The 27,879-nt window shown below is 40.0% G+C and overlaps 1 protein-coding gene across 3 annotated transcripts in view; it reads left to right on the top strand.

The window, feature by feature from the left end:
* The first annotated feature begins 13,755 nt into the window (after positions 1 to 13,755).
* The window catches only part of FILIP1 (filamin A interacting protein 1), a 215,525-nt gene continuing 201,401 nt past the window's right edge, over positions 13,756 to 27,879 (top strand). For 2 of the 3 annotated variants that reach the window (XM_043890532.1, XM_043890531.1), the window contains exon 1: positions 13,756 to 14,257. The gene's annotated coding sequence lies outside the window, so the exon portion shown is untranslated. The remainder of the gene's footprint in view (positions 14,258 to 27,879) is intronic. The other variant, XM_043890534.1, reaches the window with a different exon arrangement.

The following is a 27,879-nucleotide window of genomic DNA, read 5'->3' as shown; positions in this document are numbered from 1 at the left end:
ATACCTTCCTGTCGCTCTCGTGAGTGTCTCAATGTGGCTGATAAATTTTATCATCAGCCTCGCTGCGGAGCCTGCTGAGATGCAAGAGGCTCTGTAGAAGAGCAGGAGGTGGGCTATGGGGTCAGATGGTTGGATGTAGGAAATGCCATAACGTTGGCTACCTACAGCCCTGCTGGGAGCTGAGCTTAAGCTCTGTCAGCCAGGGAATGCTGCCACATTTATAGTCAGCTAAGAGACCGGCTCAAGGATGACTCCAGCTCAAAGTGTTCATGACACAGTGCAAATCTTTTTTTGTTTTTGGTTTGTTTGGCCACACCTCCTGGCTTGCAGGATTTCATTTCCCTGACCAGGGATCGAACCCAGGCCCTGCAGTGAAAGTGCTGAGTCCTATCCGCTGGACTGCCAGCAAATTCCGAATACAAGTCATTTTTGATTCTCTCATCTTCAGCATCTAATCTATCAACAAATACTATATTTTCTGCTTTCAAAACACCTTCAAACCATTTTCTCATATTCATTTCCTTCGCTACCTCTCTATTTCAAGCCACTGTGATCTTTCACCCAGATTCTTGTAATAGTCTTCTCATTTATATCCTCTTTTCCATTTTTGGTCCTCTCCAGTCTTTTCTCCCCCCTTACAGTGAATGGAGCGTATATAAATCAGATCACATCATTCTCTTGCTTAAAATACTTCAAGGACTATCCTTGTCTTAGAATAAAGTCTAACTTTTTTTTTTAAACCCATAACCTATAAAGCTCTAAATTAGGAGCTATAAACTCAACCCCCCCCGCCCCCCATGGAGGCCACATTAGCAACACAAATGAATGAAAAAGGCTAGGTTGAGACAATGGTGAACTTGAGGTCACAGGCCTTGTCTTGAGACAACCATCACCTTGAGGGATAGGTCCAGCTGATGGTTGCCACGTAAGGATACAGGCCCGCTGCTGACAAATCTTGCAATTTTTTTGCAAATTCAGAAATTATTACACAATATCTCCTTATTTTCAACTTTTGGCAGCTAATAAACACACACGCATGCACAGACACACACACACACCCAGAGCTGTGAACCAGATCCAGGCCTGAGACCTCTGTTCCTACATGACTGGACTCAGTGTAGCTTTCCAAACTCCTCTCTCCTATGCTCTGTCCTGCTGTGACCTTGTTTATGTTTCTTGAAGGTTCTGTGCTGTCTTCCACATGAGAGCCTTTGGACATGGATTACTTCTCCCCACTATAGTCTGCATGGCCTTCTTCCCTCCAGGTCTTGGGTTAAAACAGCAGTTCCTCAAATAAGCCTGCTCTTACAAGAGTCCTCAATTTAGCTCAGGTTACCTGGAATTCCAGAAAAACATCTACTTCTGCTTCACTGACTACACTAAACCTTTTGACTGTGTGGATCACAACAAACTGTGGAAAATTTTTTAAGAGATGGGAATACTAGACTCCCTTACCTACCTCCTGAGAAACCTATATGTTGGTCAAGAAGCAACAAGAACTCAACATGGAACAATGGACTGGTTCAAAACTGAGAAAGGAGTATGTCAAGGCTGTATATTGTCACCCTGCTTGTTTAAATTCTATGCACAGTACATCATGAGAAATGCCAGGCTGCATGAATCACAAGCTGGAATCAAGATCGCTGGGAGAAATATCAATAGCCTCAGATATGCAGATGTTACCACTCTAATGGCAGAAAGTGAAGAGGAACTAAGAGCCTCTTGATGAAGGTGAAAGATTGAGGGCAGGAGGAGAAGGGGGCAACAGCAGATGAGATGGTTGGATGGCATCACCAACTCTTGAGTTTGAGTCATCCATGGACTTGAGTTTGAGCAAACTCTAAGAGATAGCGTAGGACGGGGAAGCCTGGCATGCTGCAGTCCATGAGGTCGTAAAGAGTCAGACATGACTTAGCAACTGAACAGCAACCTGGAAAGCAGGACCAGAGACAAGGACTATTTGAAGCTGTACTTGCTAGGTATCATTCCTGGGCAGTGAGATTAAGAGATGAGAGGAAGGAGAAAGGGTGGGGAGCATGTGAGGTGGAGCAACTTAATGCTGACCATGTGCTATGATGAGCCCTACAGGGATGTATGTAGCTGGCCCCCAGGGTGGGTGGCATGGATGGACAGATAATCAGTGGGGATCACCAATCTGGAGCTTCTTACAGTGACATCTTAGATTGGGATTTCTCAGATACCCTGAGTGAGGTACATTTGCTCATCAAACCTACCTAAACCTGGCTTATGGTAATGAACTCTCAGCACAGGCTATCTTTTTCCCTTGTCCAGCCCAGGCCAAGATAGATAAGCTTCCTTCTTATTTCCCTATGTCTGCTATTTTTTTTTCTTGAAGTTCAAGTGTCCTAGCTTTATTCAGGGGTCTCACTTCCAGATCTTAATCTCAGAGATCTGAGGCTTCATATCCTATTTCAGTAAAAAAGATCTCTTGATTTTTGAGACTAATAACCCCCTTCTCAAGCCCCAGGGATCTGATTGTCAGTTGACATTCCCTGCTCTTGCTTTCATTTCCCTCTTTGTTTTTGGCACTTACTGATTTCCCATGGTTCCTTTCATGCTCAGCTGGTTTTCAAAAAGAATGTTAGTGGTATTTTAGCTAGCATTTCTAGGTGCTTTGTTGGAGGAGATTTTCAGGATTTTTGGAGGATAGTCTAATAGTTTTAGAAATAGAAGTCACACACTGAAATCATGCATTTGCTGGTTTGATTTCTGTCTCTTTCCCACAAGAGATAATATATTCTACAAGGGAAGGAACGTCGCCTGCTTAAGTTCTGTGCCACACACAGTGTTTGTACATAATTTGCTCTCATGATATCTTTGGAGAAATGAATCTTGATAATGTTAACATGCATTTGGAGATGTAACTCTACTCCCAGCGCCAGAGGATAGTGACTCTGTTTTACTCAACTTCATTTTTCCAGGGAATTTAATGTAGTTTCAGGGATGAAAGTGAAAGTGAAATCGCTCAGTCGTGTCTGACTGTTTGTGACCACACAGTCACCTACGAGGCTCCTCCATCCATGAAATTTTCCAGGCAAGAATACTGGAGTGGGTTGCCATTTCCTTCTCCAGGGGATCTTCCCAACCCAGGGATCCAACCCGGGTCTCCTGCATTGCGAGCACAATCTTTTACCATCTGAGCCACCAGGAAGCTCAGTTTCAGGGATAGAGGGCATGTTTTTTCTAAGCATTTGGTGGTTAACTTATCTTTATAGAAAACAGAATATAAAAATAAGTAACTCTTTCACGTTTAGCTATTATATTAAGATGGATATTTACAGTTTTATTTTTCAAAGTTTCCCCCGACCCCTGAAACTTGAGTAATCTTTCCTCTGTCTAGTTTATAACCCTTCTTGCTTTGCCCATTTTATTGTATATCTGCCTCATCTTCATTGCCAGACTCTAAGCTCTTGAGGACAGTTTCTTCTGTATCCTTGTCTTTAATCCTCTTTTGCTTGCTGGGTTTTTCAGACCTGGTACTAGTGACACTCTGGCTGGATAATTCTTTGCTTTGGGCAGCTGTCCTGCGCATTGTAGGATATTTAGCAGCATCCCTGGCCTCTGCCCACTGGATGCCAGTAACATTCCTCACTTGTGACAAGCAAAAATGTCTCCAGATGTTGCCAAATGTCCCGTCAGGGGGTGGGCGGGGGGGGGGGGGGGACGGAAAGGCTCTCAACCGAAAAGCATCACACACAGGAAACGCCTCACACTGAGGAAATGCTCCCCATTTGAATGTTACATAAGTTCTATAGCAAATTATGATCGAATTCCGCAAAGGCAAATATAGAGGTCATGTGTTCTTGAGGAGACTGGTCTCCTTTGGACCAGCCCTCTTGCCTGCAGGTCAGAACTGGCGCTGAGATGAGCTATGCGTCTGTCACCACTCACTGTCAGCTCCCTCCTCAAAGCCTGTCCTCTCATTCCCTCTAGTTGTTTACAATCTGAAAACATCTGGAGGTGCAGAGTTCGGGTGTGTGGCTTTATGTCCACCGCTTCCATAACGCATGCATTCATTTTCTGACAAAGACTGTCAGTCAAATTTACATTCGAATGCACCTGCTTTACAGATGACAGGATTTCTAAGCACACACAGGCAGAGGATTAGAATACTATTTGTTGGCATAAACGAGCAAAATTTGGCCTGGAAACTAACTTTTTTCCCCCCCTTAAGCAAGGCTACAACTAATTTAATCAGCAGTTTTGAAAAACAAACATTCCCGCTTTCCTATTTTTACATGGTCTATGGTGTTTTCAACAGTTTAGAAAGTTACAGAAAAGCCTAGGCAGTAAATTATGTTTTGTAAAGAAGATGTTTATGTTAGAAACAAAGCTTCTAACAAGGAACACATTTTAGTTAACAAAACTGATTTCAGGCAATGAAAGTGATTTTCGGTAGTGGAAGTAGACGGCGGGGAATCCCTGTTCCCGCTCGCGTTCCGTGAACACTCTTAGGGCGCTGGTTCACCATTAGCTTGTGAGATGTGACTGGCACAGCGGTGGAGGGTCCAGACTGCTGGTGGGGTGTGTAGATTAAATTCCAATATCTCCACTTGTCCATGGAAGAGACAGGCTTAGAGGGATTAAGTCATGTAGAAAACATCATTCACTAGTTGAAGTCAGAGCAAATTGTCCTTTTTCCCAGGGCTCGGTCTACCATGAGACATATTCAGATAGTGATGTCATATTCCAGATATTGCTGGAGGAGAGCAAAAAGTGTTTCTCTGTCCCCAGTTGCCCTCAGTCCATGGCAGCACAATGGCTGGAACCTTTCCTCAGGTAAGCCCCCACGCTGAAAATATTTCCTCCTGGCACCCTGCAGAATGTCCAGGCAGGGCCCAGACACAATCTATGGCTCAGAGGGAAAATGTCATGGGAGAAAGTTAGAGAAGCAAACGCAATGATGTAATGGTATGAAGAATGAAGACATTTGAAAGGATAATAAAGCAGAAAAAGCATGCAAAGCAAAGCAACTGTAGTTCATTTTGAAGAATCATGAAAATATGACCTTTTTCTTTTCCTTATTTGTGAGCAAATATTGAGAGGAACTCAATTAATGAATGCCAGACCCACACCAGACAAAATTCAGCTGTGTTCTTTTGTTCAATCATTACGTTATTCTAGGGCTGGTTTATTGAAATCCTGAATAATAACAAGAAAGGTAAGTCATACCAAACACAGGTCTTCAAGTCCCACCTCAGCAAAATACTGGAAAATCACCAATGAAAATGATTTTAAGTAATCTTATTTTTTTACTGTGAAAACAAAACACCAATTAAAAAATTAGAAAACATAGGAAAAGATGATTACAATTATTGTCATTTATGTATTTCAGATACAAATCTACATATACATATATATGTATGTATTTCTGTAGAAATACATGTCATGGTGTGGGATGGAATATTTATATCTATATCATGCCTATTTTCAATATATCTACTGCCATGTGATAATACAATAATTCATTAATGCTATTTTATTATCTCCTGTTTTCACTTAAATTGGGGGGAATTTCTTTCTGATTCATTAAATAATTTAATATTATTCTGCCGTGTTATTTTTATGACTAAAAATTCTACAAGGAATTTATAATTGGGCTTTCCTGATAGTTCAGTTGGTAAAGAATCTGCCTGCAGTGCAGAAGACCCTGGTTCGATCGCTGGATCGGGAAGATCCCCTGGAGAAGGGAAATGCTACCGACTCCAGTATTCTTGGACTTTCCTGTGGCTCAGCTGGTGAAGAATCCGCCTGTGATTTGGGAGGCCTGGGTTTGATCCCTGGGTTGGGAAGATCCCCTGGAGAAGGGAAAGGCTTTTCTTTCCTGTATTCTGGCCTGGAGAATTCCATGGACTATATAGCCTATGGGCCGCAAAGAGTCAGACGTAACTGAGGGATAAACAAGGAATGTGTAATTAAGGTATAGAGTTAAGTTTGCTTTAAAAAACAATTGCTTTAGGATTTTCATTTTCTTTTTTATGATCTCACCCTACCTAATGATTTTGATTTCTACATTCTGTAGATTCAGATTTTTATATTTGTTTAATATTAGGTATTTAAAGAACTTTCTTCATCATTTCATCATGTGGTTGACTTACCTCATAGTCATCAAGGTAGGTGTCTAAAAGAAAAGCTTTGAAGTACAAAAGTTTTAGTTATTTCATCATTTCAAAACACTTTCCTATCCCTGATTATTTGTTCCAGCTCTCCCAGATGAGAATTGTTACCACATTTTCAGAGGAAAGAGGTAAAGAATGCAAATATTATGCATTTGAGGGCCTGCTCAGCTATAAATGGATATCAGTTTTAAGTATTTCTGAGCATTGTTCACCCTGAGTCTTTCACCCTTGGAACGACATTTCCCATTAGTAACCACGTCTGTTGGCCTACAGCTTTTAAAGCCCAGACCATCTTACTTTCTTGACAGTTTTCTCTTTCATTATCAGATAGTCAAATCCGTATGTTGATGAAAGCAAGAATGAAGCCTGTTTCCCCCGTGGTTTGAGGACTAATTTGCCTCAGGCAGGACTTTTTTACTTTCCTTGCTCTTTTCTCTTTCAACTTTTGATCTCAGTCCCTAATAGTGTGTCTTTAATATTAATCCAGTTGTCTTCTTAATTAGCTCATGACATCAGGGGAATTCCATGTGTTTTCCAAGTAAAGACTCACTTGGGTCCAAAGAGTTCAGTTCATAGCAATATTTTAAGATGACAGTCACATTAATATTAATAATGAAAAAAATAACTAGCATTTATTGTATATCTACTTATGTGTCTGACAGTAAGCACCATTTTGAAGACATTTTATTATAGGAAACTTAAGCATGAGAGTAGAGAGAATGCTGTGAAAATACCCATCACCCAGTTCAATAACTGTAGATTATGGCCAGCCTTGTTTCATTAGCCTCTCCCCACTTCTTTTCCTCCCCTCACACTACATTGTTTTGCAGGAAATTCCAGATATCATTTTATTTTATCTGTAAATATTTCAGAAAATAAGAACTCTTAGGAATTACACAGTTAGAATTATTTTTAATTTTTAAACCTTTTACTAAATAGCAATATTCAGACAAAAAATACATAAATCATAGGTGGACAGCTTAATGTTTTTGCAAATTGAACCCACTGGTACCTCTAGAACATCAGCAGTGCCACAGAAGCCCCCCTGTACATTTCCAGCTATGTCCCCACCTTCCAAGGGTAAAGATTATCTCGTGTTCCAGCTCCAGAGGTGAGTTTTGCCTGTGTTTGAACTTGGTATGTATGGACTCACACAGGGTACTTACTGTTTGGGGTCTGGCTTCTTTCATTTAACATTTTGCTCAAGTGATTTATCTGTATTTTTATATGTTTGTCCTCATTACTGTATAGCATGCTGTTGTCCAACTGTGTCACAATGTAACCATTCCATTGTAGAAAGCATTTAGAGAGTTTTTAGTGTTTGGTTATTATGAACAGTCCTAACTTCTTTAATCTTATAGGACAGGAAAAGGAGGCTTGTGTAAAATAAAATAATTTGCTAAATTCACATAGGTAATAAAGCAGTGCAGTCTTAATTCAAACTAGCTTTGTCTGACTCAGAGTCAGAGGTCTTAACTACTGTGCCTTCAAGGCAGCTTATTTTTTTTTTCAGTTAACTATAATTATCTACAAAGTGTGTATATATACAAGCCCATAAGCTTTATGGAGAAAAGTGTATTATTCTGTATGGCTTTGTTGCCCCAATCACTGGTTTTCCTATTCTGTATCTATTTCTTGGAGAGGAAATATCTCATTCCATTTAAAAAACTTGTTAAAATTTATTCATTAGAACTGAGATTTAGCGTATTGAGCAACAGTGGGGGATAACTCTAGAATAGGAAAAGAAGAAGGAAATACACTCAGGCAAATGCTCTCTGACCTTGTGAACTGTATGCATATGCAGAATATGGTCCTATAGTAACTCTCAGGGTTAAGTTCTACTAACCTACTTTCAAGTGCATAAACAGGGAAGTAGGGATTTTAATGTCTAATACATGCATGTAAACTGCTTACTTTGCTCAGTTCAGTTCAGGCGCTCAGTCATGTCCGACTCCTTGTGACCCCATGGACTGAAGCATGTCAGGCTTCCCTGTCCGTCACCAACTCCCGGAGCTTGCTCAAACTCATGTCCAGTGAGTCGGTGATGCCATCCAACCATCTTATCCTCTGTCATCCTCTTCTCCTCCTGCCTTCAATCTTTCCCAGCATCAGGGCCTTTTCTAATGAGTCACTTCTTCACATCAGGTGGCCAAAGTACTGGAGCTTCTGCTTCAGCATCAGTCCTTCCAATGACTATTCAGGACTGATTTCCTTTAGGACGGACTGGTTGGATCTTCTTGCAGTCCAAAGGACTCTCAAGATTCTTCTCCAACACCAGAGTTCAAAAGCATCAGTTCTTTGGCACTTAACCTTCTTCATGGTCCAGCTCTCACATCCACACATGACTACTGGAAAAACCATAGATTTGACTAGATTGACCTTTGTTGGCAAAATAATGTCTCTGCTTTTTAATATGCTGTCTAGGTTGGTCATGGGCTTCCCTGGTGGCTCAGAGGTTAAAGTGTCTGCCTGCAATGCGGGAGACCTGGGTTCGACCCCTGGGTTGGGAAGATCCCCTGGAGAAGGAAATGGCAGCCCACTCCAGTATTCTTGCCTGGAGAATCCCATGGACGGAGGAGCCTGGTGGGCTACAAGTCCACGGGGTCACAAAGAGTCAGACACGACTGGGCGACTTCACTCACTCACTCAGGTTGGTCACAGATTTTCTTCCAAGGAGCAAGCATCTTTTAATTTCACAGCTGCAGTAACCATCTGCAGTGATTCTGGAGCCCAAGAAAATAAAGTCTGTCATTGTTTTCATTGTTTCCCCATCTTTTTGCCATGAAGTGATGGGACCAGATGCCATGATCTTAGTTTTTTGAATATTGAGTTTTAAGCCAGCTTCTTCTCTCTCCTTTCATCCAGAGGCTCTTTAGTTCCTCTTCACTTTCTGCCATAAGGGTGGTGTCATCTGCATATCTGAAGTTACTACTGTTTCTCCCAGCAATCTTGATTCCAGCCTGTGCTTCATCCAGTGCAAAAATATTATCTTGTAACTTCTAAAACTTAGTCTTGCCTCTCTTTTTTTCTGAAGCTATTGGGAAAATAATTTAGTTGAATAATTTTACGAATATATGTAGGTGTGACACTATTTTATTTGTAAATAGGACAAAGTAGTTATTCTATTATGAAGGTAGATACTACAATATATGTATCAGTACTATATCTTCTAAAGTTTTATAAAATCTAAATAGAAGCATAGCTAGATTAACAGAAAATGCAACTATTTGAAAATTGTAAAACCTGACCATAGCAAATGTATCACAATATAATTTTGATACCAAAGAATGAGCTAATGTATAATACTCCCTCCATTCCCATTATTTTTGTCTTTGAGAAGTTTTGGTTGTGAATGCATAGCTCATAAGCATTTGTGAGTTGCTTATCAAATCATAGACCAGAATTATATTTTTAGAATGCAGTTTTAGAATTTCACTGAGCAGTGAACTCATTCATCACGCATTGTTTGTTTTAGAGAGAATACTGAACAGCTCATATCCTTTGCTTAAAAATAGACTTTTTTTCCCCCTCAAAGCAATTATCTTCTTTTCAGTCCAATTTTCTCTTTTCTGGTATTCAACAAGACTTCAGTTCCAATAAACTTTTATTTTACTATGCTGATCATGAAATTATGCCACTTTTTTCTGTCTGCCTCAAAGCTGTGAAGTTTTAAGTGTATTTTTTTTTTTCTCAGAAGCATATATATTCAGGTACAATATAGAGAAGTCTATATGTTTTGACTCTCAGTGACTGTTAAGAATAGGCCACAACTTTTTGGAACCAGATTCCCTAGTTCAAATCCTGGCTTTGTTACTTACTAACTTGTGACCTTGGACAAGTTAATATTTCTATGCCTCAGTTTTCTTATCTGTAAAATGAAGGGTAATAATAATACCCACTTCACTGGGTTATTAGTAGATTTAAATAGGTTTGTATATGCTACGCAGGCTTAGAACTCTGCATGGGCATTTTTATATTATTATCTTGAATTCTATTAATTTTCCTTGAAATTTAAAAATTTCAGAATAATTAATTTATAAGTTTTCTTTCTACAACTTTGAACATGCAGCTAATAATGATACAACTCTGTCCAAAGAGCCCAGAATGCATTTTCTGTAAGTTTATAGATAATATGCTCCAAAGTTTCCTCCATCTTTTCTTTGATCTTTTGTATGTTCGCTTGCTCTTTCAATCACCCTTATTTATTGAACACACGACTATAGGTGTTTGAGTATTCAGTAAGGAACAAACAGGAAACATTCTATGCTTCGTGGGAGCTTGTATTCCAGTCTTAAACCAGCCAGTATGTGGTCCAGGCCATGTTTGGAAACTCCCCTTGTGAGCTGCACTCCCCAGCCCCCAGTTGCCCTGTACATTTTTTCCAAGTCAAAGTCTATTTTTCTCTTCACTGCATATATTAAATAACATAAAATTTTAACTTAAAAATCACTGTGCCTCTTAAAATGAACCATGTGGTAAATTTTGGTTTTAGAAATGGTTGTAGGCATCATGTGCCAACTCCCTTATTTGTTTCATCTGCTTTTTTTCTCACTGATAACATTAATCTATCTTCTTATCAAGAAGTTTCATCATGATTCATTCTTGAAGTTGAGAAATTCAGCTTTAGTTGTAAGTTTATCAGAGCTTCTCAGAATGCTCACACTTAAGACTGGGAAAAAATGCAGCTGAATGGTAATACATTAACAATATGTGTTGAAAAATCAGTTCCTTGTTGACTGTATACAAAACACAAATCTCTAATAGTTCTTAATGGCACTACTTCCTCTGTGGATAATGTAGGAAATGCTTTTGTCTGAATAATCATTCCCAGGGGGTGGGAGGGAAGGCTTCAAAATAGATTCACTTTATATATAGAGAGAGAGTGTGTGTGTGTGTGAGTCTGTCTGTCTGTCTGTGTGAAAGAGAATGAGAGAAAGACTGATGATGTTGAAGTTCCGAGTCAGACCAGTACACATGCTACCATAATTAAAGAACGTGATTTGGTTACTTGGACTTGTAAAAAAAAAAAAAAAAAAAAAAGAACATGATTTGAAGGTAGCAACAGAATCTAATTATATGAAATACTCTATATATTGTTGCATCTCACCACATTTTAAAAATAAACTAACAGGGGACAATGAACAGCTAGTCTAAAGGTTAAAGAAAACAACAGTGGGGACTAGGTTTTCATAAGAAAAGGAAAAAGACCCCACTAAAACCTGTAATTGTTTGGATAGTTAAGGAAGAAATAAATATCTCTCTCATAATGGAATTATCTAGACCATAAAGGCAAAGTGGGTTATTGCCCCTGTTTTTCTTGACTTTGGCTAACTTGCTGCTCTGCTTCCATTTGGACTGGGGACACTGGTAAAGTGAACTCCCAGGAGGTATGAAATATACATTCCCCAAGTCCTCTTTAAGGAACTGGGGGCTATTGCATGTGGGCTTTTTTTGAACAATGATCTCCCCACAGCTCACCCCTTTGTAATTTTTCACAAAGTTCTCCTAGTGGTTCTAAACGGTCTCATAGCCCTGTCGCACACTTCCATTTCCTATTAGAAGACTGTGGCTAGATTATCTCTGAAAGATCCTTTAGAGTTCTGGAAGTTAATTTCTTATAAGAATGCTTTCATCTTTTTCCATTGTAGTATAGTTGATAAGAATGCTTTCATCTTAATAGAAGTCTTTTTTAAAAAATCAAGGTTGGCCCATGCCCAGAAGTACTAAGAATCTGAACAAACGTCATTTTATACATTGTTGTTGTTCAGTTGCTCAGTCCTGTCTGACTCTTTGTGACCCCATGGACTGCAGCATGCCAGATTTCCCTGTCCTTCACCATCTCCCAGAGCTTGCTCAAACTCCTGTCCACTGACTTGGTGAAGCCATCCAACCACCTCATCCCCTGTCATCCTCTTCTCCTCCTGCCCTCAAACTTTCCTAGCATCAAAGTCTTTTCTAATGAATTAGATCTTCACATCAGGTGGCCAAAGTATTAGAGCTTCAGCTTCAGCATCAGTCCTTCCAATGAATAGTTAGAATCGATTTCCTTTAGGATTGACTGGTTGGATCTCCTTGCAGTCCAAAGGACTCCCAAGAGTCTTCTCCAACACCACAGTTCAAAAGTATCAGTTCTTCAGCATCCAGTCTTCTTTGTGGTCCAACTCTCACATCCATACGTGACTCCTGGAAAAATCATAGCTTTGACTATAGCGACCTTTGTTGGCAAACTAATGTCTCTGTTTTTTTTTTTTTAATGTGAATAGTACTAAATACATTTTATATGTAGTAAATAGTACTGCATAATGTAGTAAGTAGTACTAAATGAATTAGTACTAAATATATGTATTAAAAATGCATTTATATGTACTAAATACATGTAGTAAAAGTACTAAATAAATTTTATATGTGAATAGTACTAAATAAATTAGGGAGAGAAGATGAATGCTGTTAGTGAGGTGGATGGCATGGGAACAGCTGAGACATTTTCTAATAGGTTGAGGTGTGGGATCAGCTAACATTAAAGGTGAGTGTCATTTCTTTAAAAAGGATACACATACCCCTTGTGAAAAGTGGCAGCCTTTCCCAGACAGACATTAGGGTTTTCCATTAGGGTTCCCTTGCTGCAAGTATGGAGTACTTAAAATATTAAATCTATGCCGTTACATGCCTCCTTGATCCAAATTTAGTTTCCATGTCAAAAGAAAGGATACCATTAAACTGATAAAATTGTCTTAGGAAAGGGGTCAACATTTTTAGCGATATTGATGAAATTTTTTTTTCAGGGCAATATTCTGGTGTGTTAGCCAATAATGGCCTGTGTGTGTGTCCCTTCCTTCTCTTAGCTCCTCTCACTGTTAATTCCACATGGGTAATTAGTAAGGCATTTTTGATAATAGCCTTAAACACACATTTTTTCATGATTCTTGATCTTGGCAGATTCATGTTATTTTATGACACAGAATAAAGCAAATAAAAATATCTGAAGGCATTCTTCATTTTGGAGTTCTGGGTAGAAGTGACCACTCTCATTTTGGAGACTTGAGGGTTAATGATTAGACAAGGCTGTCGACAACCAGGGGTGTCTCAAGTCCTGGTTTTCCTGGAGAGTTCTCCATTTCTTGCTTTGAATGAATGATCTCAGGGAGAACACTAAGATTTTCCTTTCAAAAACGTTATGTTACAGACATTCCTTTATGATAAACCTACCTTAATAACAGGTATAAAAGCTGATTAGGTCTGATATGACAGTTATGAGTGTAATCTAACTATGTATGTAACACTTCAATGTAAAAAACTGCTTGAGACTGATCTCTTACCGTGAATTTCCCCAACGATCGCCTTACAGTTTTTTTTTTTTTTTTAAAGACTTTTCTATCTAAGAAGGTGGATCTCAGAAAGCCTAATTGAGGAGAATATTGCATTGGTAAATTGCTCTGCTCGAGGCAACTGCCGCTGCTTCTTTTCCGATGTGAAAAACCTGAGTTCCAAATCACACTCGGCGTTTAAGGGCTTCCAGCAATAATTATGTCTGTGTAATGAGCAGCAGTCCTTAAAAGGGTCTGCTGTTTCCCCGCAATCTTTTCCGGGGCGAGCAGAGCCGTATCCACTGATAACCCGGCTGCCGAGGAACTGAGCAGAGCCGGCTCCAAACTTCTCAGCTGTTGACAGGCTTGACTTGCTGAGAACACTGGTTAAATATAGCACACGCGAGCTCAGCTCCTCGACAAAGTCATAGCTCTGACAGTGCTGTGAAGGGAGCAGAAGACGAGAAACCTAATCTCAGAAACCCAACAACACCTAGCAACAGTTGAAAAAACTTTTAAACAAAAGTCTGGGTGGGAGAGATACAACAGCCTCCAATTGCTGCTGATCGGGATTTCAGGGAGAAGGAGCCGCTTTCCTTTCTCTACTACCCCGTTTCCTGCATGACTTCAGCTATTGGCTAGTCCTAGGAAAGAAAGTGGGAAAAGCTTTTTCCTCTGTATTCTTTTGGGCTGGATGGTTTTCCAGGACTCCAGTCTCTCCTGGGCTGTGGGGCAAGCCCCTGGGTTCTTCAAAGGATAAGCTCCCTCCGTAAAGGACGTACCTTTGGTTTAGACGAGCTGCCTGCCAGTCAGGTAAGACCGAAATGCACAGCTACTTAACTCTCTTAAGAAATTTCTGCTTCCACAAGAAGAGAACTCTCTCGGAATCTGTGTTGTCTGTTTCCTTTGAGTCTCACTGTTCCACTACCTGATAACACATTTGAAACTGAGGACAATCCCTGCATTATTTTTTAAAGAATCAGAAAGTCATCTCTTTCTCAGAATTACCCGATCGCTTTTTAAGCACGAGGATTGTTAACGATGCTTTAATAGCCATCAAGGTATTTCTGCCAAGTTATCATTTTCTGGCAGGTCAAAGAAATCTGACAAAGGGCAACTGCACAGTCCTTTCACAGTGAGGATGGCTAACCAATGGAGGGGATATTTTCCCTGGAAGCAAAAGCACTTCCATGTAATGAGACTCGCTGAGCAGCTCGTGTGGTAAATGAGAGGGAAGTCCTGCGTGTGTTTCTGTTGCCGTCCTTTCGCCTGGCTGCCGCTTCCCCCTTGCCCGCGTCTCTGATTTCACTGGTACACCTCGTGCTGGTTCTGACCTGGTTACATGACAGTCACCCCAAGCGCTTCTGACTAGGCACAAGATATGCCTGGTTTCAAATCACTGCTTTTGCAGTTGTTGAATATAAACTATGCAGGAGAATGTTATTTTGTGGGTGTGGTTTTTGAGTAATTGCTTGTATACAGATAAGATAGATCCTGATTTTTAAAACTCACATTGAGTGTGTTAGAAAAATTCTTTCTTAAGTTGCACATATTGGAGTATGAATGTGTTCACCCTAGTGTGAAGGGCATCCTCTTTTCATCCGTTGTATTTTCTCTACTTTAGGAGTTTCCCAGCAGTTTTATCAGAATTGCTTAGAGTGATCAATATCACACTGCCTCTGAAAAAAGTTATGGCTGCACATTGACGACATGGTTAGTTGGTAACTAGTGTCTGTAGTTGGGTTGGATTTGCATAAGAAGTTTGTTCCTCTGGGTGAACATGATTGTTTGAATGAATATTCTAAACCAAGGATAACTTCAAAGAAGACACAAATGAACATTTTAAAAACCATTTGAGTCTATTTTGTCAACTTTAAAGAAATAATTTACCCAAGGCCAGTTTTGAACACACTGTTGACCGGAATGTATCAACTCTTCCAGTAAATGTTCCCATTTAAAGAAAAGCTAGTTAAAGGTTATATATCGTATGCTGGGAAAAATGAAACAGTACATCATTTCAGTATGCATTATATTTCATGACTCTGATTGTGCTGTTAGTTTACAAAGTAAATGCAGCTAATCATGTATAATGAATGTAACAGTGCAAAATGCACTCTGTGGAAACTTGGAGTCAGAGAATGAAACTTCTAATACTTCAGTGGAGATGCAGCATCTTTGTCTTTAAAGAGTTTTGAAAAATCTGAAGTAAAATGCTTTACATTTTTCTTGTTTTTATCTTAGGAAGGGTCACACCGTTGGCTTACAAATGTATGTGTACTGCCAAAATCTGCCATTAGTAGATTTTGGAGGCGGGTAATTTCTTTTGGAGTTAGTGGAACCGTGTGAGGATAACAGAGTGCAGCATTTGGCCCTGAGTAAAAGCCATGTTTCCTGATGGACTGAGTTTTGAGTGTCACTGTCTTCATGACTGTAAGTTTACCCTTGAGAATCAACAATAGCTCAGGTAGAGCACGTGCGTTCCTCCAGTATATGCACAATCAGCTGCATAGGTTGTGTTCTCTTGTTCACTCAAGTTCACATTTTCGTGTTATTTTGGAGTCGTCCCTTCCCCCTTCACCATAAGAGATTCCACTGCTGTGTCTCCACCACCGTAAGCTCTGTTCCCTTCATGCTGGGTCTGGTTTGTATCATGACGGTTCTGCTCCACCCCGCGTTACCAGGCAAATCACCTTGCACATGTTGTTGTTTAGTCGCTAAGTTGTGCCTTTGACTCTTTTCCACCCCATGGACTGTAGTCCACTAAACTCCCCTGTACATGAGATTTCCCAGGCAAGAATACTGGAGTGGGTTGTCATCTCCTTCTACAGGGGATTTTCCCAACCCAGGGATCGAACCTGCATCTCCTGCTTGGCAGGTGGATTCTTAACCCCTGAGCTACGTGGGAAGCCCCCCACTACCCCATGACTGTGGGGTTAATTTTCCTTTGCTTGTCTCTTCTACTCCTCAGTTATCTTCTTCGGCTTCTAGTTGCTGCCAAACACCTAGGCTGGGTATTTTGAAAACCTTCCATCATCTGGCACGTACTTAACTTTTCCAGTCTCAGCTCCCACTACTCAACAACAAATGTCCCTCTGCTTCAGATAGGTCAGATTTTGGGCCCTTCTCCAAACACCTGCATACTGAGCATTTCAGTGCCCCACCTCTGCCCATTTTGTGCCCTCCTGCCTGGAACACGTTTCCTCCTCTTTCCTGAAGAAACTGTCCACTATTTAAAACTCACCACAGTGGCTTCCCCTTTCACGGTGATTTCCTGGACCATACCTTTTAGAATTGATTCCCTCTTAGTTTGGATCTTTTGGTGCTTTATTAGAATTAAGGTCTTTTGGAGTGGGGTTTGGGTTTCCCAGGTGGCCCAGAGGGTAAAGAATCCACCTGCAATGCAGGAGATGTGGGTTCAATCCCTGGGTTGGGAAGATCCCCTGGAAGAGGGCATGGCAACCCACTCTAGTATTCTTGCCTGGAGAATCCCCATGGACAGAGGAGTCTGGCAGGCTACAGTACATAGGGTCGCAAAGAATCAGACAGGACTGAAGTATCTGAGTACGCATGCACCCACAGAATGGGGTTTACCTCTTTAAATTCAGAGCAATTTTATGAAAGCGACTAGGTACAAGGCATTATCCTAAACACCCTTTGGCTCTGAAGCTGTTCCATGCCATGCATCTTGTAGATGTTCTACGAACAGTTTTGGCTCTGGATTTCTAATGATGAGCATGAGAGAACATATAGATTAGTATAAAATTAAGACAAGCAACTATAAATGCAGTTAATAGCTTTTTATCTCAAAAATTTCTCAAGAAAGGTCTTCATAGTTTAACAAGCACAGAAAAATTACAAGTGATTGTAACTATGCTCATGTACTAGATTGTGGAGATAATGTACATCTCAAGAAGGAAATAGGAAGGGGGACATATAAAGACTATATACACACACATATATGTAAATATACATGCGTCTCCTGTGTATACACCTAGACTTCAAAATACTGTAACTTGTATACTTTTATCATCTTTTAGTACTAGATTCTATTTATAGTTACTTTTGGCACTATTCATTTAAATCATAATTCCTTCCATCTGTGGATCATTATGAATTAAAATCTGGCCTTGAACATTAAAATGTTTAAATATCATGATTTTGAACCCTTTTTTTTCTGTGTTCACCAAAAGAAAAGCATTCTCTTTATATTTTGAGATAACCAAGGAGGTTATCTTAAAATTGCTCTTTTAAATGGGTGTTCAGCAAGAACCACTGTGGGATTTTCCTAATGAAATTTATGAAGTAGTTAATATATTCATTTAACAATGATTTCTTGGTGGTTATGATTTTTACTTATTCTTTTATTTATTTATTTGGCTGCACTGGGTCTTAGTTGAGGCATGGGAGATCTTTAGTAGTGGCATGTAGGATCTAGTTCCCTGACCAGGGGTTGAACTCAAGCCCCCTGCATTGGAAATGCAGAGTCTGGGCCACTGGACCACCAGGGAAGTCCCTTACTTATTCTTTAGAAGTGAAACTTTGTGGTAAAATATACATTCTAAACTAATGCTAATTATCTTTTTTGAAAGATGAGCATTTCTTCACAAAACAGGTGCCCTAAGAAACAGGATTTTATAGAGCTGTTTAATCAACATTTTCACTTATTTGTCTCCTAACATGTACATTTTAAAAAAGCAGCATCATGGGAAATGAATGGTAAGCTTAGGTTGAGATCTATTAATATTTCAGCAAAAAAAGTTTAAAATTGGTAACACCTTATTAGAAAAATAATATTTAAAAACCTGCAACATACATTTGTTTATAAATTAATTATTTTAAGATATACAGTAATAGAATAAAAGCTAAGCTAATAAAATGCATTTTGTTTCCTTAAAAAAAATATGTTTTTTTTCCTTACACTGTGTCTGAGTTGAAGAGGTAACAGAAAGGTTATGTCATGGACATGGAGGAGACAGGAAAGGCTAACTGCATAGGGAAGTCAGATGGCCTGGATTCAGATTTCAGCTCACCATAACCCTGGGCAAATTACCCCCTGTGCCTCAGTTTCCTCATCTGTAAAATGGGAATAATAATGCTATTTTCCTCAAAGAGTTATTTGGAAAATTAAATGAGTTAATAAAACTTATAGTTTCCCAGTACTTTTCAATAAATTTAAGTTATTCTTTCTCTATTACTATGCCTTAAATATATTTATCATTTGTTTTATTCTTTGTTGCACATGAAGTTCTTAGATGCAGACCCTCTGTAAAATCAAACTGGTGATCATAGGAAAGGTTAGGGACATATTTCGTGGCTGGGTATTCTAAGAAGACATAATTTGAGCGCAAGCCAATAGTTTAGTATGGAATTTATATTTCAGTCCCTCCCTTATCACTCAGCAGTGTGCTGTCTTATAGAATTATTACTAAGAAAGCCAAGAAATCACCCACAGCATAGACGGTTCCCTGGTTTCTATATTTGCAGTTGGAGATAAAGTATGTTTATACATAGAGTTTGGGTGTCTCTTTTATAGCCAACTATGCTTGGTAATGTATGTAAGGGAGACTTCCTCCTTCAAGGAGGGATATATTATTAAATTTATCACTCTCTGTTTATTCCTTTAGATGTTTTGTTTTACTAACCTAGTAACAGATAAAAATGAAAAGACTGAAAAGGTCATTTTACACTACCTTCAACCTCACCAAATACAAGTGAATTCTTGCTATTCATTGCCCTTAATCCTAGTCATTCTTCTTAAACATGACAAGAAAGTATATTCCAAGGCAAAAAAACAGTGTTCCATCATAAAGATGTACAAGTATCTTAGGGGCTGCTTATTATTATATGTATTTAACTTAACCAAAAATATATGAAGCACTCTTATAAGTAGAGAGGTTTCTTAGTAACTTTAGTGCCAACAAACCTTATGCAGGGTACTTACAGTTTAGACCTATCCATTTAACTTTATTTTTTGTGATCAAAAGGATGAGTTTCTAAAAGATAAAGCAAACTGAATTCCAGAATGATCATTCTGTAATGAAGACCTTGTTTTAGAAAGAAAAAAAAAAGAAAGGAAGGAAAGAAAAGGAAGGAAATAATAAAAGAAATTTCCTAGCTTTTTAGAATCCATTATAATGATTCTAGAGCAAAAATACGGGAACCTCAGGAAAATATACTGGATCATGTTCTTCTTTTCCCTTAAATGGTCAGTCCTACTTTCTAGCTATTCAGAGAGGAGATAAGGCTGCAGGCAGAATACAGCTTTCCTCATGGTGGCAGCTAAGGCAGTGCAATTTCCAAGGCTAGGCAGCGGGTTGTGTAAGAACTTAGAATTAGGAAAGTCCAACATGAATTAGGCAGCTCTAGTTGGCTTTTGACCAGCTGATTGCAGAACTTGAGAAACTCCCAGCAAAGAGATGAAGAAACACGATATTAACCAGCACTCTGGTCCCCGAGAGCTTTGTTTAAGCCACAGCAGCACTGAAAAGTCAAGAGAAGGTTGGTGTTGTGTTTCCTTTTTGGGAAATAGTGTCAACGTGCATAATATTGTGTGATTTATGTGTTCCCGAGGTCTGTGAAAGACAGACTTTAAAAAGAATTTTTAAAGCTAATGTGGAATTTATCTCAAGTGGTCTGACTTTCATTGAGCCCTTAAGGTTTAGGGACTTTTTTGTTTTTGTTTAAATGCTGTCATCCACCACCTTCACCAAAACATAGATGAGGACGATTTTTGCTTCACTGGCCAAAGACCTTCTATGTCTACACTTGAAAGTAGTCTATTTTTTCTTTTTCAATAATTGTAATTGCAATCTTTCAGTCTTTCCAAGTTACTTTGAAATAGTGAATTATCTGTCACTTATCTCTGTAAGGAAACGGTGGAAGAAAGCCATGAAATGGACATATCAGAGTTGGCCAAATGCATTCTTTAAAAAATAATTTGCTACAGATTTAAAACCAAAAGACAATTTGATTGAAAACAGTAGACTACTGACATCACCAAGACAATCAAGTTACTGCCAACTTGCCTTGTTTATCTAAAAGATCTTTGCAAAAATAAGGTCCCCCCCTCCCCAACCCTGACATACACATGAGTCATAGACAATACAATAATAGGGATAAATGAACTTTATTTTTCTTTATATCTCTTTAATACACTTATGTCTTCAGTAACTCATTTTAGGGCCTGCTTCTTTGACTGAGGCACCACAGCACAACAGGAAAGGAAGAGGCATTGCTGAGTTCATAATGCTATTTCAGTGTCGCAGCCTAAGTACCTGAGGAAATGACACCCCGGGCCTGTATTTGGAGCCTTGCAGTTACTGTGACGACAAGACACACTAAAGGAAAACAAAGATGGTCTGCCTGCCAGCGCAAGCCGGGAAGACTTCTGCCAGCTCAGATTTTTCCTAATTATTCTATAAGTCTTGAAATGTGACACTGGAGATATTCAAGGCTCTTTGTGTTTCATTAACTGTTTAGTGAGTGACACATGCTTCAAGAGCAGCCTGGAATTTGGATGAGGGAGTGGCCTTTACACACAAGCTTGACTTTCACATGCTGTCTTGATAGAGCTCATCCTCTGGTTTGGACACCACCAGGCCAGTTGCTTGGGTCCCAGCCTGTTGTTTGGCCCTCAAGGAAGCCAGCTGCTTTGGTAGAATTCACTCCTCGGGGGCCCCTCAACTTTGGTGACAAATCCCCACCTTCCATATTCTGTTCATTCCATAGATAGTTGCCCAGAATGCCAGGTGTTCCAACTAATGACTGGGACATCTGAATCCCAATTGTTTTATAGTGATATAAAAGATAATATAATGATAATAATAGGTACTTTTTAATATAGGTTATCTACATAATGTTTTATTAGAGCTGTGCATAATTGTTTAGTATACATAAATGATGATAATAATAGCAAACACTGGAGATTATTCTGTGCCAGGCATTTTGGATGATTTTATTTACTTCTCAAAACAATCTGATGAGGCACTATTTTTATCTCTTGTTTTGTGGATTATAAAAATTAGGTTTATAGATGACAAGTAACTGGGCAGTAGAGTTGAGATTCAAACCTGAGCAATTTGCCTTTATTTAGTTGTAAAGGAGGCAGTTGTTCAAGGAGGACCTCTACTTCAATGACTGTGAGGCTGGAGCAGTTTACCTAAGACTGGGACTTGAACCCAGCCCAAAACGCATAGTAATGAAGCTCGGGTTCTTGATGTCTTATCACAGAAAGAATTCAGTGAGAAACAAAGTGATAGGTAAGAAGTAGATTTATTCAGAGAGAAACACACTCCACAGGCCGAGTGTGGGCCATCGCAGAGGGCAAGTACAAGGCTGTGAAATGTGATGTGGTTAGTTTTTATGGGCTGGGTAATTTCATAGGCTAAAGAGTGGGAGGATTATTCCAATTATTTTGGGGACGGGGTGGAGGTGTCCAGGAATTGGGCCACTGCCCACTTTTTTGGTCCTTTGATGGTGCCTTGGAACTGTCATGGCACCTCTGGGTATGTCATTTAGCTTTGCTTATTGAGTGAGGATCAAGGTCTGGTCGACATTGACTTGTCTACCATCTTAGACTCATTTGATTCTAATTGTTTTATGTTGTGTTCTTGGGCTATGTCATTCTTTCAGAAGTTATGCCCTGCCCTCTTTCCTCCTGTTTTAAGAGGTTTTGGTGAGAGGTGTAGAATGTGACCCTATAGGGGGTCAGCTGCCCCTGCAGTCTGAAGTCACGAAGGACAAAGAACAAAGAGACTCAAGGTTGAAAGTCCATTTGGGGCTCTTCTCCTGGGTCCTGAAGTGGAGCCAGAAGCTGCAGTGGCCAGTGGAATTGGGCAGCCCAAGAGGAGATAGGCCTGGGGTCTTTGGAACACAGAAACTCTTATTCCAGTGGCGATGGCACAATGCAGTGTTCAGCTTCTACACTGCTGAGATGATTCTCTGAAAGAGGAGGCCTTGGAACGTTTGATTTTATGATCTATTATGTGTGCTATTGTAGCTAAATCCTTTGATGCTGTTGGAGGTTTTGGTATACTGTTGCTCCTGTTGACAAGTTAGAACTCCACCTTCTTTTGTCATGAAATGCTCTGCAGATCTCTGTCTTGGTCATGGGCATTCCATTTGTTAAGTGGTGCAAGAGAGAGTCCTGCAACATACTTATTCCAGCTGCTGGTAGCAGTAATTCTGGAAGAAGCCTTTGGTGGTTTGTGTAAGTTGGTTGGGGGAGACAATGAGGAAGGGGACAGAAAGTCTCATTCTGTATAAGATCTCTTGTGCATGCTAAGTCACTTCAGTCATGTCCAGCTCTTGGTGACCCTATGGACTGTAGCCCACCAGGCTCCTCTGTCCATGGAATTCTCTAGGCAAGACTACTAGAGTGGGTTGCCATGCTCTCCTCGAGGGAATCTTCCTGAACCAGGGATCAAACTGGCATCTCTTATGTCTCCTGCATTGGCAGGTGTATTCTTTACCTCTAGTGCCACCTGGGAAGCCCATAAGAGCTCTTATTGGCTCCCAATGACTTTGTTTAGGTAATGAGTTGTCAATCCGGCAGCATGCTGTTCCTTCTGAAAACCAGAGAACTTGCTATAGTTTAAGGAAAATTACCTGATATCTTGCAGTCAGTGGTTTGTTACAGTGGAACAATGGTATGAGATGTTTTATTGGTTATTCTGTTTAATTCCTTTATCTTTATTAAAACCAAAAGTTACCTGAAAGTAGTACAACACTGTAAATCAATTATACCCCAATAAAAATTAAAACAATAAAACCAGGAGTTAAAAATGATGCTAAAAATCTGACTATCTGGATAGAATTGGAAATTTTGAGTTTATATTTGCTTGTATGGCACTTAACTTTTGCATTGTCTCAAGTATTAATAAAAGGAGAGCAGTTCTAATACAGTTTTCATGGAAAGGATAATGCTTTGCATTTTCTTATGCCAGTGGCCATAAATACTCTACTTTTTCAGTGTATCAAATATTGTAGGTGATGGGATTGAATATTCCAGGAATGTGAATGTTTCATGTGAAGTAAACATATAACAGAGTGTGTTCCTAGCGTCATGAGAAGTTCTATTCTATGAATTACAAACAGCATCTTGTCACAACTATGCTAGCACACCCCAGCCCCTGCTCCTACTTGTTCAGTACTGGTCAGCACACAGGACTTGTGCACTACTTACTTGACAGGCTAAACATCTGAAGCAAATACACTCTTTGCTCTGTGGCAGGGACCTAGTTAATCCAAAAAGGCAGTGATATATTTCATCAAGGTGCTCTTTTTCATTCACATGATCTCTCCTGACTTTCTTACAACAAACCAAGAATTTCCCTTTTGTCCTCCCTGTCTTTATGTAAAAAGGTGTAACAGTGTCAAAGGAGGGAAAGAATTAGTGCTTATATCCTTTGAAGAAAATGCGCTTTACTGGTGGGCTTCTGGAAGTACTTTTTTTCCCTCATTCAATTATTCTAAATTCCTCCTGGCACCCAAACTGCCTGATAGTTAAGACGTTCTGTGAGGCTTCTAGCTCTCTCAGCACTGCCACACCTGGTCTGATTTTGAGCAGGAACTGGGGGCTCTGAGTCTCAGATTGTTGATGATTATACAGCTTAGGTCCTGGAGTCACCCATCCCAAAGAGAGTGGAAATCTCTAGACCCTGAGCTCCCTTGGGGTCATCAGGCCATCGAGTCTGCAGTCCCAAATGCTCTTGGTCCAGCAGAATCACTTGGGATGCCTGGAAAGTGCAGGTGTCCAGGCAGAGCCCCAGAGGTTCTGATTCAAGGTAACCTGAGTGGGCGCCCAAGTACAGACCTATTTTAGAAGCTTTTATGTGATTTGAATGTACATCCAGGGTTGAGAACCAGTTATCTAGCACAGTCTTTTCATTTTAAAGAAGAAGGTATTAGGAAGAGGAAAGAGAGGTCACTTGGTGGAAATTACAGAGTCGTAGGCTATTAACTTTTCTATCACATGATCATAATAAACAACAAAGTAGCTGATATTTAATGAGTGTGTTCTATACATTAGGCACTAACAAGGCAGATATGAGGTAGATATCCATATGTGCTACATTCTACAGATGAGGATGCTGAGGGAACCACCCAAGGCCCTCCAACAAGCAGGTGGTGGATCTGTGATTTGAGTCCAGGCAACTGGACTCCTCAGCTTGTGCTCTTAATCTTTTAATCACTTTGCTGTTCTGGAGCCAACTCTGAGAATGTAAGGTGTTGAACGGCAGCTGCTTCCCTGTTTCAGCATCAGGGGTCTTGTGGCAGCTGGCCTTGGTGTTCTGAGTCCCACTAATTGGTCTGCTGCTTGACTAGAGATTGGATTCTTGCATTCTTTATTTTTGCAGTAAGTGGGCCAGTTGGAGGCAACCCATTCTCTTAGGGACTGTTCCAATGTATTCCATTTTCCCCAATAACTGTTTCTTTTATTCTGTCTTTCTTTTGCAGACCAATATAATATTTTCTGTCTTAACTTCGGACACATAGTTTTTACCTTTCCGTGGAAATTCTAACCGCAGACTTTACTTTCTTGTTCAGACCTTGACTTTCCCCCTAATGCTGTGAGTTTGGCTGTGTTCACTGTTTTCCCTGGGATTCCCCCAGTCTGGACTTTCATACCACCCCCTAACTTCTCATGACATCAACAACAGGAAGGGATTAATCATTTCACTTCTATAGCAGCAGGTGTGTTGGAAACAAGCTGGTCTTTCCCATGGAACTGATTGGCTGGAGGGTCATTGTATTCCAAAGACCTCTTGAAATCTACATTTTTAGGTCATATATATGGAATTAATTTTCTGATTGATTCTGTAAGTTTGAAATTCTATAGAGGAGGCTTTTTCAAACCTTGGGGAAAATCTATATGCATTGTCTGTTAAATGAATTTTACCAAGTTGAAAATCACCAATGGCAAATACTGTAGCACCTATTTCTCAGAGCAATAGGAACTCAACAAAAAGTGGAGATTTATTAAAAATAGTCCATGATAAATATTTACATGTAAATTTAAAACACTAATGTGATAAATAGATTTAGGTATGACTGGGAACTCTTTTTAGTACATGGCACAAAACAAGTGCTCAATAAGGTATATCTGTTAAATGTCATGGATTTGAGGAATAAACATTACTGAACAGTTTTGATCAGTAATTGGATGGAGCATAATTTTTATAAAAACATGAGAATAACAATCTGTGACCAAGCTTGTTTATTTCTTTGCTTCTAAACCTTTAAAGGCCACATATTGTTTTTATTACAAGTTAAAAATCAACAGACATCTTAAATGTTCATTAGCACGTCAGAGAATAATGAATCCTTAACTGAGTGGGAACGAAGCTGGACTCTGTAGCTGTGATTAGCATGATATGTGTGTATTTCCAACAGCAGACTAGAACTCTTACTTTAAAAGTAGTGGCATGTTGTGAAGTAATTAGCCTCCAACTAATTAAAAAAATAAAATAAAGCTCCTCTAAAAAAAAAAAAAAGAAAGAAAAATAAGAGTAGTGGCATAAGACCTAACTATCAATGCAAGTCTAATAGTTCCTCATCTCTTCACTCATGTGCTGCAAAACTCATTAAAAAAAAAAAACAACAAAAACACAACTGGGCTCTTATTTGGTTTATTAGCTGGAAATGTTCTCATCCTCGGAAATCTATTTTGGAGTCAGCATTGCTCCCCTCCCCTACAAGTGGTAAAGCAGCAGCTGCCATTTAATTGATGTTCTGCTGACAGCTCCAGCTGATGAATACCACTGAAGTTCTCTACAGCATCAATACTCTCTGCATTACCCCAAGAAGAAATATTGATTATAGTTGCCTGATTTTGCCTTATTTCACCATAACTTTCTTTCCTGCACGACTTACTCCAAATTCCAATGATGCTGTTATTTACATCACCATTCACATCTTCCAGGGAATAAGGTCCCAGCGGAACACATGTGTTCCTGGTGATGTATTGCAATGGAATCTCCCCAAAACGAACACGTGAAATGTTGAGCTCAAAAAGAGGCGAGGACTAGGGGGAAAACCAGATGAAAGTGACTTGTGGCTTCCCAGAAAGTGAACAGTTTTGTCCTTTTGAGAGAGAGATTAGAGGGAAAAAAAGAGATTTTGTTTTTCCACATAGTATGAATGTATGGCTAAAAATCCTACAATTTGATTTATATCTGGATTATTATCCTGATTTCTGTTCTCAGAAGTTTCACAGGAGTTAGACTTCAACAGTGCTATCATTGCTATTGTGTGGCAGGGCTTCCCAGGTGGTGCTGGTGGTAAAGAACCCACCTGCTGATGCAGGAGACATAAGAGATATGAGTTCCATCCCTGAGTTGGAAAGATCCCCTGGATGGGATGGCAACCCATTCCAGTATTCCTGACTGGAGAATCCCATGGACAGAGGAGCCTGGCGGGCTACTATGGTTCACAGGGTCGCAAAGAGTTGGACACAACTGAAGCAACTTGCTTAGTAGCTCAGTCATGTCCACCTCTTTGCGACCCCATGGACTGAAGCCCTCCAGGCTTCTCCGTCCATGGGATTCTCCAGGCAAGAATACTGGAATGGATTGCCATGCCCTCCTCCAGGAGATCCTATTCTTGCCTAGAGAATGCCATGGACAGAGGAACCTGGAGGGCTTCAGTCCACAGAGTTGCGAAGAGTTGTGTAGCATGCATTGTGTGCAATTAAAAGGATTTGGGCTGTATGAAAGCAACTGATCTGGAAGTGAGAGGCACACAATCTGCTCATCCTGAAGAACATATCTTAGTCTCCATCAGACAAGGCCTATACATGTAGCTAACTGAGAACAGGTAGAACACAGGTTCCAAATTGTGTGGCTTTAAATGACAAGGAGTTCAAGCTGACTCCTGGCATCTGAGGATCTAACCTGAGGTTATGGGGTGTCCTGGTAGGCAGGTGGGGCAAGCCTTTCAGCAGGACTGGGGAAGAAAGCAGCGACGTGGGGTTCAGGGACAGAATCATCGTGGAGGAGGAGCCGTCCTAGAGACTCTGATGCAATGTTGGAACAATTAAGATGATGCTAAATTCCAGAGTCCTGGGGTGGAGCTCTTTGTATCCCTCCTGCTTCACATTCAGTTTGTAGTGTTCACCCATTCACTAAATATTACTGAAATTTGCCTGTGTCAGGGACTGAGGGATTGGGTACAATGGTGAAGAGCATATGATCGCTACTCTCTAACTGGGTTCCAGGTAAAACCAATGGCAATTTCAATGCCAGATGACTAGGGAGTGAAGGGGATGGTGGGAGCACTCACCTGGTTTTGGGTGGTGAGTAATTGACTCAGAGATCATAGATGAGGGTGATAAAGTGACTCTTGCTGTGAGGAAAGGGGACCCTAGAGGCTGAAAGCAAAATAGGGACTGACAAACAAGGTCTAAGGGAAGGCAGAGGAAATGAATGTGACTGAAA

Source organism: Cervus elaphus, chromosome 28 (assembly GCF_910594005.1).
Source record: "Cervus elaphus chromosome 28, mCerEla1.1, whole genome shotgun sequence".
Classification (NCBI taxonomy): Eukaryota; Metazoa; Chordata; class Mammalia; order Artiodactyla; family Cervidae; genus Cervus; species Cervus elaphus.
The sequence above is the reverse complement of the archived record's forward strand: the minus strand, read 5'-3'. Positions and strand labels throughout refer to the sequence as shown.